This window comes from Bombina bombina, chromosome 3, assembly GCF_027579735.1.
Source record: "Bombina bombina isolate aBomBom1 chromosome 3, aBomBom1.pri, whole genome shotgun sequence".
In the NCBI taxonomy this organism is placed as follows: Eukaryota; Metazoa; Chordata; class Amphibia; order Anura; family Bombinatoridae; genus Bombina; species Bombina bombina.
In genome coordinates, this window is record NC_069501.1 from 229753309 (window position 1) to 229766685 (window position 13377).

At 41.0% G+C, this 13377-nt stretch overlaps 1 long non-coding RNA gene across 1 annotated transcript in view; it reads left to right on the top strand.

Moving 5' to 3' along the window:
* Nucleotides 1-13377, top strand: part of LOC128653095 (uncharacterized) — a 52409-nt gene that overhangs the window by 24258 nt on the left and 14774 nt on the right. The window contains exon 2 of the long non-coding RNA XR_008401334.1: nucleotides 9024-9118. This is a non-coding gene — a long non-coding RNA (uncharacterized LOC128653095). The remainder of the gene's footprint in view (nucleotides 1-9023; nucleotides 9119-13377) is intronic.

A 13377-nucleotide genomic window follows, 5' to 3' on the forward strand; every position in this document is an offset into this window, starting at 1 on the left:
ATTCCTCCTTCTAGTAAACATAAAAAGTCTTTTAAAACTTCTCTTTATACAGATGAATTTTTAAATGAACATCATCATTCTGATTCTAATGATTCTTCTGATACAGAGGATTCTGTCTCAGAGGTTGATGCTGATAAATCGTCATATTTATTTAAAATGGAATTTATCCGTTCTTTACTTAAAGAAGTCCTAATTGCATTAGAAATTGAGGATTCTGGTCCTCTTGATACTAAATCTAGACGTTTAGACAAGGTCTTTAGATCTCCTGTGGTTATTCCAGAAGTTTTTCCTGTTCCTGGTGCTATTTCTGAAGTAATTTCCAGAGAATGGAATAATTTGGGTAATTCATTTACTCCTTCTAAACGTTTTAAGCAATTATATCATGTACCGTCCGACAGATTAGAGTTTTGGGACAAAATCCCTAAAGTTGATGGGGCTATTTCTACCCTTGCTAAACGTACTACTATTCCTACGGCAGATGGTACTTCCTTTAAGGATCCGTTAGATAGGAAAATTGAATCCTTTCTAAGAAAAGCTTATCTGTGTTCAGGTAATCTTCTTAGACCTGCTATATCATTGGCTGATGTTGCTGCAGCTTCAACTTTTTGGTTGGAAACTTTAGCGCAACAAGTAACAGATCATGATTCTCATAATATTATTCTTCTTCAACATGCTAATAATTTTATCTGTGATGCCATTTTTGATATTATCAGAGTTGATGTCAGGTTTATGTCTCTAGCTATTTTAGCTAGAAGAGCTTTATGGCTTAAAACTTGGAATGCTGATATGTCTTCTAAATCAACTCTACTTTCCCTTTCTTTCCAGGGTAATAAATTATTTGGTTCTCATTTGGATTCTATTATCTCAACTGTTACTGGTGGGAAAGGAACTTTTTTACCACAGGAGAAAAAAATCTAAAGGTAAAAACAGGGCTAATAATCGTTTTCGTTCCTTTCGTTTCAACAAAGAACAAAAGCCTGATCCTTCATCCTCAGGAGCAGTTTCAGTTTGGAAACCATCTCCAGTCTGGAATAAATCCAAGCCTTCTAGAAAAGCAAAGCCAGCTTCTAAGTCCACATGAAGGTGCGGCCCTCATTCCAGCTCAGCTGGTAGGGGGCAGATTACGTTTTTTTCAAAGAAATTTGGATCAATTCTGTTCACAATCTTTGGATTCAGAACATTGTTTCAGAAGGGTACAGAATTGGTTTCAAGATAAGACCTCCTGCAAAGAGATTTTTTCTTTCCCGTGTCCCAGTAAACCCAGTGAAAGCTCAAGCATTTCTGAAATGTGTTTCAGATCTAGAGTTGGCTGGAGTAATTATGCCAGTTCCAGTTTTGGAACAGGGGCTGGGGTTTTATTCGAATCTCTTCATTGTACCCAAGAAGGAGAATTCCTTCAGACCAGTTCTGGATCTAATGATATTGAATCGTTATGTAAGGATACCAACATTCAAAATGGTAACTGTAAGGACTATCTTGCCTTTTGTTCAGCAAGGGCATTATATGTCTACAATAGATTTACAGGATGCATATCTGCATATTCCGATTCATCCAGCTCACTATCAGTTCCTGAGATTCTCTTTCCTGGACAAGCATTACCAGTTTGTGGCTCTGCCGTTTGGCCTAGCTACAGCTCCAAGAATTTTTACAAAGGTTCTCGGTGCCCTTCTGTCTGTAATCAGAGAACAGGGTATTGTGGTATTTCCTTATTTGGACGATATGTTGGTACTTGCTCAGTCTTCACATTTAGCAGAATCTCATACGAATCGACTTGTGTTGTTTCTTCAAGATCATGGTTGGAGGATCAATTCACTAAAAAGTTCATTGATTCCTCAGACAAGGGTAACCTTTTTAGGTTTCCAGATAGATTCAGTGTCCATGACTCTATCTTTGACAGACAAGAGACGTCTAAAATTGATATCAGCTTGTCGAAACCTTCAGTCACAATCATTCCCTTCGGTAGCCTTATGCATGGAAATTCTAGGTCTTATGACTGCTGCATCGGACGCGATCCCCTTTGCTCGTTTTCACATGCGACCTCTTCAGCTCTGTATGCTGAACCAATGGTGCAGGGATTACACAAAGATATCTCAATTAATATCTTTAAAACCGATTGTCCGACATTCTCTGACATGGTGGACAGATCACCATTGTTTAATTCAGGGGGCTTCTTTTGTTCTTCCGACCTGGACTATAATCTCAACAGATGCAAGTCTTACAGGTTGGGGAGCTGTGTGGGGGTCTCTGACGGCACAAGGGGTTTGGGAATCTCAGGAGGTGAGATTACCGATCAATATTTTGGAACTCCGTGCAATTTTCAGAGCTCTTCAGTCTTGGCCTCTTCTGAAGAGAGAGTCGTTCATTTGTTTTCAGACAGACAATGTCACAACTGTGGCATACATCAATCATCAAGGAGGGACTCACAGTCCTCTGGCTATGAAAGAAGTATCTCGAATTCTGGTTTGGGCGGAATCCAGCTCCTGTCTAATCTCTGCGGTTCATATCCCAGGTATAGACAATTGGGAAGCGGATTATCTCAGTCGCCAAACGTTGTATCCGGGCGAATGGTCTCTTCACCCAGAGGTATTTCTTCAGATTGTTCAAATGTGGGAACTCCCAGAAATAGATCTGATGGCTTCTCATCTAAACAAGAAACTTCCCAGGCATCTGTCCAGATCCCGGGATCCTCAGGCGGAGGCAGTTGATGCATTATCACTTCCTTGGAAGTATCATCCTGCCTATATCTTTCCGCCTCTAGTTCTTCTTCCAAGAGTAATCTCCAAGATTCTGAAGGAATGCTCGTTTGTTCTGCTGGTAGCTCCAGCATGGCCTCACAGGTTTTGGTATGCGGATCTTGTCCGGATGGCCTCTTGCCAGCCGTGGACTCTTCCGTTAAGACCAGACCTTCTGTCGCAAGGTACTTTCTTCCATCAGGATCTCAAATCCTTAAATTTAAAGGTATGGAGATTGAACGCTTGATTCTTAGTCAAAGAGGTTTCTCTGACTCTGTGATTAATACTATGTTACAGGCTCGTAAATCTGTATCTAGAGAGATATATTATAGAGTCTGGAAGACTTATATTTCTTGGTGTCTTTCTCATCATTTTTCCTGGCATTCTTTTAGAATTCCGAGAATTTTACAGTTTCTTCAGGATGGTTTAGATAAAGGTTTGTCCGCAAGTTCCTTGAAAGGACAAATCTCTGCTCTTTCTGTTCTTTTTCACAGAAAGATTGCTAATCTTCCTGATATTCATTGTTTTGTACAAGCCTTCGTTCGTATAAAACCTGTCATTAAGTCTATTTCTCCTCCTTGGAGTTTGAATTTGGTTCTGAGGGCTCTTCAAGCTCCTCCTTTTGAACCCATGCATTCATTGGACATTAAATTACTTTCTTGGAAAGTTTTGTTCCTTTTGGCCATTTCTTCTGCCAGAAGAGTCTCTGAATTATCTGCTCTTTCTTGTGAGTCTCCTTTTCTGATTTTTCATCAGGATAAGGCGGTGTTGCGAACTTCTTTTGAATTTTTACCTAAGGTTGTGAATTCCAACAACATTAGTAGAGAAATTGTGGTTCCTTCATTATGTCCTAATCCTAAGAATTCTAAGGAGAAATCGTTGCATTCTTTGGATGTTGTTAGAGCTTTGAAATATTATGTTGAGGCTACTAAGTCTTTCCGAAAGACTTCTAGTCTATTTGTCATCTTTTCCGGTTCTAGAAAAGGTCAGAAAGCTTCTGCCATTTCTTTGGCATCTTGGTTGAAATCCTTAATTCACCATGCTTATGTTGAGTCGGGTAAAACTCCGCCTCAAAGGATTACAGCTCATTCTACTAGGTCAGTTTCTACTTCCTGGGCGTTTAGGAATGAGGCTTCGGTTGATCAGATTTGCAAAGCAGCAACTTGGTCCTCTTTGCATACTTTTACTAAATTCTACCATTTTGATGTGTTTTCTTCTTCTGAAGCAGTTTTTGGTAGAAAAGTACTTCAGGCAGCGGTTTCAGTTTGAATCTTCTGCTTATGTTTTCATTAAACTTTATTTTGGGTGTGGATTATTTTAAGCAGGAATTGGCTGTCTTTATTTTATCCCTCCCTCTCAAGTGACTCTTGCGTGGAAAGATCCACATCTTGGGTAGTCATTATCCCATACGTCACTAGCTCATGGACTCTTGCTAATTACATGAAAGAAAACATAATTTATGTAAGAACTTACCTGATAAATTCATTTCTTTCATATTAGCAAGAGTCCATGAGGCCCACCCTTTTTGGTGGTTATGATTTTTTTTTTTTGTATAAAGCACAACTATTCCAATTCCTTATTTTATATGCTTTCTCACTTTTTTTTATCACCCCACTTCTTGGCTATTCGTTAAACTGATTTGTGGGTGTGGTGAGGGGTGTATTTATAGGCATTTTGAGGTTTGGGAAACTTTGCCCCTCCTGGTAGGAATGTATATCCCATACGTCACTAGCTCATGGACTCTTGCTAATATGAAAGAAATGAATTTATCAGGTAAGTTCTTACATAAATTATGTTTTTTAATATCTTTGAATTCCAATATTCAACTATCTTTGACTTGGTGGTTAGATCACCATCATATAGTTCTACGGGTCTCTTCGATTCATCCAACCTGGACCTTGATCACTACAGATGCGAGTCTTTTAGGTTGGGAGGCTGTCTGGGGATCTCTGTCAGCACAAGGGGTTTGGAAATCTCAGGAGGCGAGATTTCCATTCAATATTTTTGAACTCTGTGCATTCTCAGAGTTCGTCAGTTTTGGCTTCTTTTTGAAGAGAGAGACGTTATTGTTTTTCAGACAGACAATGTCACAACTGTGGCGTATGTCAATAATAAGGGTGGGATTCTCAGTCCTTAGGCTGTGAAAGAAGTATCTTGGATACTTGCTTGGGCTAAATCCAGCTCCTGTCCAATTTCTGCGGTCCATATCCCAGGTTTAGACAATTGGGAAGCGGATTATCTCTGTCAATCAAGCTTTACATCCGGGAGAATGGTCTCTTTACCCAGATGTGTTTTTTTTAAAAAATTGTTCAGATGTGAGGGTTTTCAGTAATAGTTCTGATGGCATCTCATCTAAACAAGAAAACTTCCCAGGTACCTATTCAGGTCTGGGGATGCTCAGGCGGGAAGCAGTGTATGCATTGACACTTCCTTGGAGTTATCAATCTGCCTATACTTTTGCTCCTTCTGGTTCTTCTTTTTAAGAGTGATTTTTCAAAATCATCATGGAGAAATCGTTTGTGCTGCTGGTGGCTCCAGCATGGCCGCTCAGGTTTTGGTCTATGGTTCTTGTTCGGATGTCCAGTTGCCAACCTTGGTCACTTCCATTTACTCCAGACCTTAAGATTAGTTTTTTCCATCAGGAAATCAAATTATTAAATTTGATGGTATGGAAATTAAAACGCTTAGTGCTTAGTCATAGAGGTTTCTCTGACTCAGTGATTAATACTATGTTGCAGGTTCGTAAATCTGTGTCTAGAAGATTTATTATCGAGTTTGGAAGACTTACATCTTATGATGCTCTTCTCATAATTTCTCTTGGCATTCTTTTAGAATTCCTAGGATTTTATAGTTTCTTTATAAGGTTTTGTCTGCAAGTTCCTTGAAAGGACAAATCTCTGCTCTTTCTGTGCTGTTTCACAGAAAAAAATTGCTAATCTTTCTGATATTCATTGTTTTCTTCAGGCTTTGGTTCATATCAAGCCTGTCATTAAGCCAATTTCTCCTCCTTGGAGTCTTAATTTGGTTTTGAGGGCTTAATAGGCTCTTCCGTTTGAGCATATGCTTTCTTTGGACATTAAATTACTTTCATGAACTCTGATAGATTCGGTGGACATGAAGATTTTTCTGACAGAGGTCAGGAAATCAAAGATTTTAATCACCTGCCGAGCTCTTCATTCCATTCCTCGGCTGTCAGTGGCTCAGTGTATGGAGGTAATCGGACTTATGGTAGCGGCAATGGACATAGTTCCGTTTGCTCGCTTGCATCTCAGACCACTGCAACTATGCATGCTCAAACAGTGGAATGGGGATTATGCAGATTTATCTCCTCAGATAAATCTGGATCAAGAGACCAGAGACTTTCTTCTTTGTTGGTTGTCACAGGATCACCTGTCCAGGGGAATGTGTTTCCGCAGGCCAGTGTGGGTTATAGTGACGACTGACGCCAGCCTACTGGGCTGGGGTGCAGTCTGGAATTCCCTGAAAGCACAGGGTTTGTGGACTCAGGAGGAGGCCCTCCTACCGATAAATATTCTGGAATTAAGAGCGATTTTCAATGCTCTTCAGGCGTGGCCTCAGCTGGCTTCTGCCGGATTCATCAGGTTTCAGTCGGACAACATCACGACTGTAGCTTATATCAATCATCAGGGGGGAACAAGGAGTTCCTTGGCGATGATAGAAGTTTCCAGGATAATCCGATGGGCAGAGACTCATTCTTGCCATCTATCAGCGATCTATATCCCAGGGGTAGAGAACTGGGAGGCAGATTTTCTAAGTCGTCAGACTTTTCATCCGGGGGAGTGGGAACTCCATCCGGAGGTGTTTGCTCAACTGGTTCAGCTATGGGGCACACCAGAATTGGATCTGATGGCGTCCGGTCAGAATGCCAAACTTCTTTGTTACGGGTCCAGGTCCAGGGATCCTCAGGCAGTACTGATAGATGCTCTAGCAGTACCCTGCTCATTCAACCTGGCTTATGTGTTTCCACCGTTTCCTCTCCTTCCCCGTTTGATTGCAAGAATCAAACAGGAGAGAGCTTCTGTGATTTTGATAGCACCTGAGTGGCCACGCAGGACTTGGTATGCAGATCTGGTGGACATGTCATCTCTACCACCATGGACTCTGCCACTGAGACAGGACCTTCTGATTCAAGGTCCGTTCAAACATCCAAATCTAATTTCTCTGCAACTGACTGCTTGGAGATTGAACGCTTGATTTTATCAAAGCGGGGTTTCTCTGAGTCGGTCATAGATACCTTGATTCAGGCTCAAAAGCCTGTCACCAGGAAAATCTATCATAAGATATGGCGTAAATATATTTTTTGGTGCGAATCCAAGGGCTACTCATGGAATAAGATCAGGATTCCTCGGATTTTGTCCTTTCTCCAAGACGGATTGGAGAAGGGACTATCAGCTAGTTCCCTAAAGGGACAGATATCTGCTTTATCAATTCTATTGCACAAGCATCTGGCAGATGTTCCAGACGTTCAGTCGTTCTGTCAGGCTTTAGTTAGAATCAAGCCTGTGTTTAAACCTGTTGCTCCGCCATGGAGTTTAAATTTAGTTCTTAATGTTCTTCAAGGGGTTCTGTTTGAACCCATGCATTCCATAGATATTAAGCTTCTATCTTGGAACGTTCTGTTTCTAGTTGCTATCTCTTCAGCTCAAAGAGTTTCTGAGCTATCTGCTTTACAATGCGACTCACCTTATCTTGTTTTCCATGCTGATAAGGTGGTTTTGCGTACCAAACCTGGGTTCCTCCCTAAAGTTGTTTCTAACAGGAATATCAATCAGGAAATTGTTGTTCCTTCTCGGTGTCCTAATCCTTCTTCCAAGAAGGAACGTTAGTTGCACAACTTGGATGTGGTTCGTGCCTTGAAGTTTTATTTGCAGGCAACCAAAGAATTTAGCCAATCTTCTTCTTTGTTTGCTGTCTATGCTGGAAAGCGTAGAGGTCAAAAGGCTACGGCTACCTCTCTTTCCTTTTGACTGAAAAGCATCATCCATTTGGCTTATGAGACTGCTGGACAGCAGCCTCCTGAAAGAATTACAGCTCAGTCCACTAGAGCGGTTGCTTCCACATGGGCTTTTAAAAATGATGCTTCTGTTGAACAGATTTGTAAGGCTGCGACTTGGTCTTCGCTTCATACCTTTTCCAAATTTTCCAAATTTGATACTTTTGCTTCTTTGGAGGCTATTTTTGGGAGAAAGGTTTTGCAGGCAGTGGTGCCTTCCGTTTAGGTTCCTGTCTTGTCCCTCCCTTCATCCGTGTCCTAATGCTTTGGAATTGGTATCCCACAAGTTAGGATGAATCTGTGGAATCGGTACATCTTGCAAAAGAAAACAAAATTTATGCTTACCTGATAAATTTCTTTCTTTTGCGATGTACCGAGTCCACGGCCCACCCTGTCTATTCAAGACAGATAGTATTTTTTATGTAAACTTCAGTCACCTCTGCACCTTATAGTTTCTCCTTTTCTTCCGTGGCCTTCGGTCGAATGACTGGGGGGTGGAGTTAAGGGGGGAGCTCTGCTGTGGTGCTCTCTTTACTTCCTGTCAGGAAGGACAATATCCCATAAGTTAGGATGAATCCGTGGACTCGGTACATCGCAAAAGAAATAAATTTATCAGGTTAGCATAAATTTTGTTTTTAAATAAAGATAGCAAGAGAACGAAGAAAAATTTATAATAGGAGTAAATCAGAAAGGTCCTTAAAATTGCATGCTTTATCTGAATCATGAAAGAAAAAAAATTGGGTTTAAAGTGCCCCTGTCTTTAATTTAATTTTTAAAAACGGGGCACTTTAACATCAAAATTTACATTCAATTTATTTGTCTATCTTTTTATCATAGGCCAAGGTTGAGAATTTTGCGAATAGTTTTTTTTCCTAAGGCTATTAAAATAGCAATCAGGAATATTTCTTTTATTTTCACTCTTTGTGAATTTATTTGATGGTTAGATTTTTACACCGCGGATTGTATTTGTTTGTTCATTGTCATCTTTTTGTACCATGAAAAATTCCTTGTATAATTTTATTTTTTTAGTCCAGTTTCCCTTTGTAGTGCAAAATAATATTGTTATTAATATACTATAGGTATCAAAGTGACCACAGCAGGGGTCTGATTCTGCTTAGCAGCTGGTCTTTAGAGCCAAACATAAGGAGCCACTATTACTTAATGACACAAATATAGGTCATAACAAAATATAATGAATAAGCTACACTAAAACAACTGATGTGTGACCCTTAGACATCACAGTAATGTACTTATAACCTGTCTGTCTGGTATTACAGGTCCTGTGTGTGCAGAACTCCACACTACCACACCATTTCCATCCTTTTGTCATTTTGCCAAGTTTCGCTGCTCTACTCGCAAGTATTATCTCAAGGTACCATGCAGGGGATTGGGTAGATTTGCTGGATAGATATTGAGAACTAAGAGCATGTGTGTGTGTGATATCATATAAAGACATGGCAAGTGGGGACAGCGTTAGGTGCAATGCGAGTTCGCAATCACATTGCACCTAACATGTAACGCTGGTATTACTAATTGAAGTGCGAAAGCAATATTTTGTGCTCCACTTAAAATCTAGCCCATTAGAAGCAAATACAATTCTCACAGCATATCTGTTAATTTTACTGCACTAGTAATGCCCTTATAGAAATACAAACGGTCACAATGTGTTCTTAATCTATGGGGTGAATGTCTATGAATGAATGTCTTACTAAATACTATTTATTATGCTTTTTATCTATATGTAAAAAAAAGTTACATTTTAATATAAAAGTTGATGATAATGCTACACTTTTTGTTATTTCCTTTTTGAATTAGTGTATCTTTATAGTGATGGGACCCGATGTTACTGACTTTATAGTGACAGTGAGATGTTGTTACTGACTTTATAGTGACAGCTTGATATTATTGCTGGCTTTAAAGGTAACAGGCAGATGTTTTACTGACTTTATAATGACAGTGAGATGTTGTTACTGACTTTATAGTGACAGCGTGATGTTGTTACTGGCTTTATAGTGACAGCTTGATGTTATTGCTGGCTTTAAAGGTAACAGGCAGATGTTTTACTGACTTTATAATGACAGTGAGATGTTGTTACTGACTTTATAGTGACAGCCTGATGTTGTTACTGGCTTTATAGTGACAGCTTGATGTTATTGCTGGCTTTAAAGGTAACAGGCAGATGTTTTACTGACTTTAGAATGCAGTGGAGGCTCCTCTATAGGAGCACTTGAGCACGTGCACCCCCTGACTGACCCCTGGAACCCCTGACCCCTGGAACCCCCTGACCCCTAATGAAAAAAAAAAAGTTAGAAATAAAAATAAATAAATACATTTTTAAAACTTTATTGTTGATAAAATAAAACAATCTTGCAGGCTCCACTGCAGTTTTGAGTAAAAAAACATTAAAACTGCAGTTTTTAATTCTTAAGGCTGAAAGTGGAAAGGGCTGTTTTGCCTATATTTCTATCTATCGCACGTGCGATAGATAGAAGTATAGGCAATAGCTTTTTCCACTTTCAGCCTGCATTGACTGCAGCGCCACCTACAGGCCAGCCCATTGCCTTCCTTATCGCACAGCTCTTAGTGTGCGGGAGCCAGCTGTCACGTGACACTCGCACACTAAGAACTGTGTGTTTGGGAGGAGCATCTCAGGCAGCAGCCAGAAGATAGCAGCCAGCATGTGCAGGAGTGGACTTACTGCCAGGCAAGGGGGCCCTGAATCAGAGCAGCTAAGTGAAAACTTTTATTGTTTTAATTGTGCTTTTTTATGGGGGGGCAGCGGCATGCAGAATCTGACTGAGTTAGGGAGTAAGTAAGATTGCCTGGTACTTTAGTCATTTCGGGCGTGAAATAGGGTTACTGCCTGAACCGTGCTGCTTAGGTAGACAGTCACTGAGGGGACGCTCTGCAGGAGAGTGGAGACTGAGCTCTGTAACAGACAGCACTGACTGAAGCTGTATCTCTGTCAGAATCTCTCTCTCACTGTGCGTTTTCAAATCAGATCTCTTCTGCTAGTTCTGTGCTGTGTATTGCAGGCTGTTTATTTGCAAGATTATCTTGTAAATAAACAGCCTGCAATACACAGCACAGCACTAGCAGAAGAGATCTGATTTTTTTAAAAATGCACAGCGAGTGAGAGATTCTGACAGAGATACAGCTTCAGTCAGTGCAGTTACGGAGCTCATTGCAGACACAGGCACAGCTCATTAGCATATTTTGTCTGCCGGGGGTGGGAGTGCCTGCAGCATGTCAGTGAGAGATACTTCAGTGTACCCTATAGCCCCTTTCCTATTGCTGCTGGAGTTATGCAGTGTAGATTCTATTTCCTCTTATCTGCAGTTACATGTACTGTGGTAAGGGGAAAGGACAGACAGCTTCAGGCAGACAAGCAGAGCGCAGGCTCTGTTAACAGGAGGGAATGCTGATCTGTAAGCAGGAGGCTGAAGCTGTGGGTGTAGCCAGTTCCCGTTTCACTCCTGGACCATCTGCAGCAACAAGTCAGGAAGTTACTACAAGGTGGGTAGTACATTTAATCTTTACAGTCCTTTCCCTGTTGCTGTAGTTTATGCAGAACAGAGATTCTTTCTATTTCCTCCTGTTATGGGCAGTGGCACTGACATTTCTTGTGGCATTGTCGAAGGGCAGGCAGCTGTAGACAGGCAAGCAGAGTGCAATCTGTTTAAAGGGGGAATATGCTGATCAAGCTGCATGTGTAGCCAGTTCCACTCATTGCTGTAGCTAACCTTTTCCCAGGGCTTTGTCAATGATTGAACTTCCAGGGATGCAAAAATCTGCAAAGAAGCTTTTACTCCTCTTTGTTGGCTTCATTAGTGCACAGAGCTGTCAGTCACAATAAGATACAGTACTGTACCTGGGTCAGAGCATAGAGGGCTGACATCTGTAGTGAATGCTGTGCAGTGTGTGTTGTGTGTCTGCGTGTATATGTATGTGAATGCTGTGTAGTGTGTGTTGTGTGTCTGCGTGTATATGTATGTGAATGCTGTGCAGTGTGTGTTGTGTGTCTGCGTGTATATGTATGTGAATGCTGTGCAGTGTGTGTTGTGTGTCTGCGTGTATATGTATGTGAATGCTGTGTAGTGTGTGTTGTGTGTCTGCGTGTATATGTATGTGAATGCTGTGCAGTGTGTGTTGTGTGTCTGCATGTATATGTATGTGAATGCTGTGTAGTGTGTGTTGTGTGTCTGCGTGTATATGTATGTGAATGCTGTGTAGTGTGTGTTGTGTGTCTGCGTGTATATGTATGTGAATGCTGTCAGTGTGTGTTGTGTGTCTGCGTGTATATGTATGTGAATGCTGTGTAGTGTGTCTGCGTGTATATGTATGTGAATGCTGTGTAGTGTGTCTGCGTGTATATGTATGTGAATGCTGTCAGTGTGTGTTGTGTGTCTGCGTGTATATGTATGTGAATGCTGTGTAGTGTGTCTGCGTGTATATGTATGTGAATGCTGTGTAGTGTGTCTACGTGTATATGTATGTGAATGCTGTCAGTGTGTGTTGTGTGTCTGCGTGTATATGTATGTGAATGCTGTGTAGTGTGTCTGCGTGTATATGTATGTGAATGCTGTGTAGTGTGTGTTGTGTGTCTGCGTGTATATGTATGTGAATGCTGTGCAGTGTGTGTTGTGTGTCTGCGTGTATATGTATGTGAATGCTGTGCAGTGTGTGTTGTGTGTCTGCGTGTATATGTATGTGAATGCTGTGTAGTGTGTCTGCGTGTATATGTATGTGAATGCTGTGTAGTGTGTGTAGTGTGTCTGCGTGTATATGTATGTGAATGCTGTGTAGTGTGTCTGCGTGTATATGTATGTGAATGCTGTGTAGTGTGTGTTGTGTGTCTGCGTGTATATGTATGTGAATGCTGTGCAGTGTGTGTTGTGTGTCTGCGTGTATATGTATGTGAATGCTGTGCAGTGTGTGTTGTGTGTCTGCGTGTATATGTATGTGAATGCTGTGCAGTGTGTGTTGTGTGTCTGCGTGTATATGTATGTGAATGCTGTGTAGTGTGTCTGCGTGTATATGTATGTGAATGCTGTGTAGTGTGTCTGCGTGTATATGTATGTGAATGCTGTGTAGTGTGTGTTGTGTGTCTGCGTGTATATGTATGTGAATGCTGTGTAGTGTGTCTGCGTGTATATGTATGTGAATGCTGTGTAGTGTGTCTGCGTGTATATGTATGTGAATGCTGTGCAGTGTGTGTAGTGTGTCTGCGTGTATATGTATGTGAATGCTGTGCAGTGTGTGTTGTGTGTCTGCGTGTATGTGAATGCTGTGCAGTGTGTGTTGTGTGTCTGCGTGTATATGTATGTGAATGCTGTGTAGTGTGTCTGCGTGTATATGTATGTGAATGCTGTGCAGTGTGTGTTGTGTGTCTGCGTGTATATGTATGTGAATGCTGTGTAGTGTGTGTTGTGTGTCTGCGTGTATATGTATGTGAATGCTGTGTAGTGTGTGTTGTGTGTCTGCGTGTATATGTATGTGAATGCTGTGTAGTGTGTGTTGTGTGTCTGCGTGTATATGTATGTGAATGCTGTCAGTGTGTGTTGTGTGTCTGCGTGTATATGTATGTGAATGCTGTGTAGTGTGTCTGTGTGTATATGTATGTGAATGCTG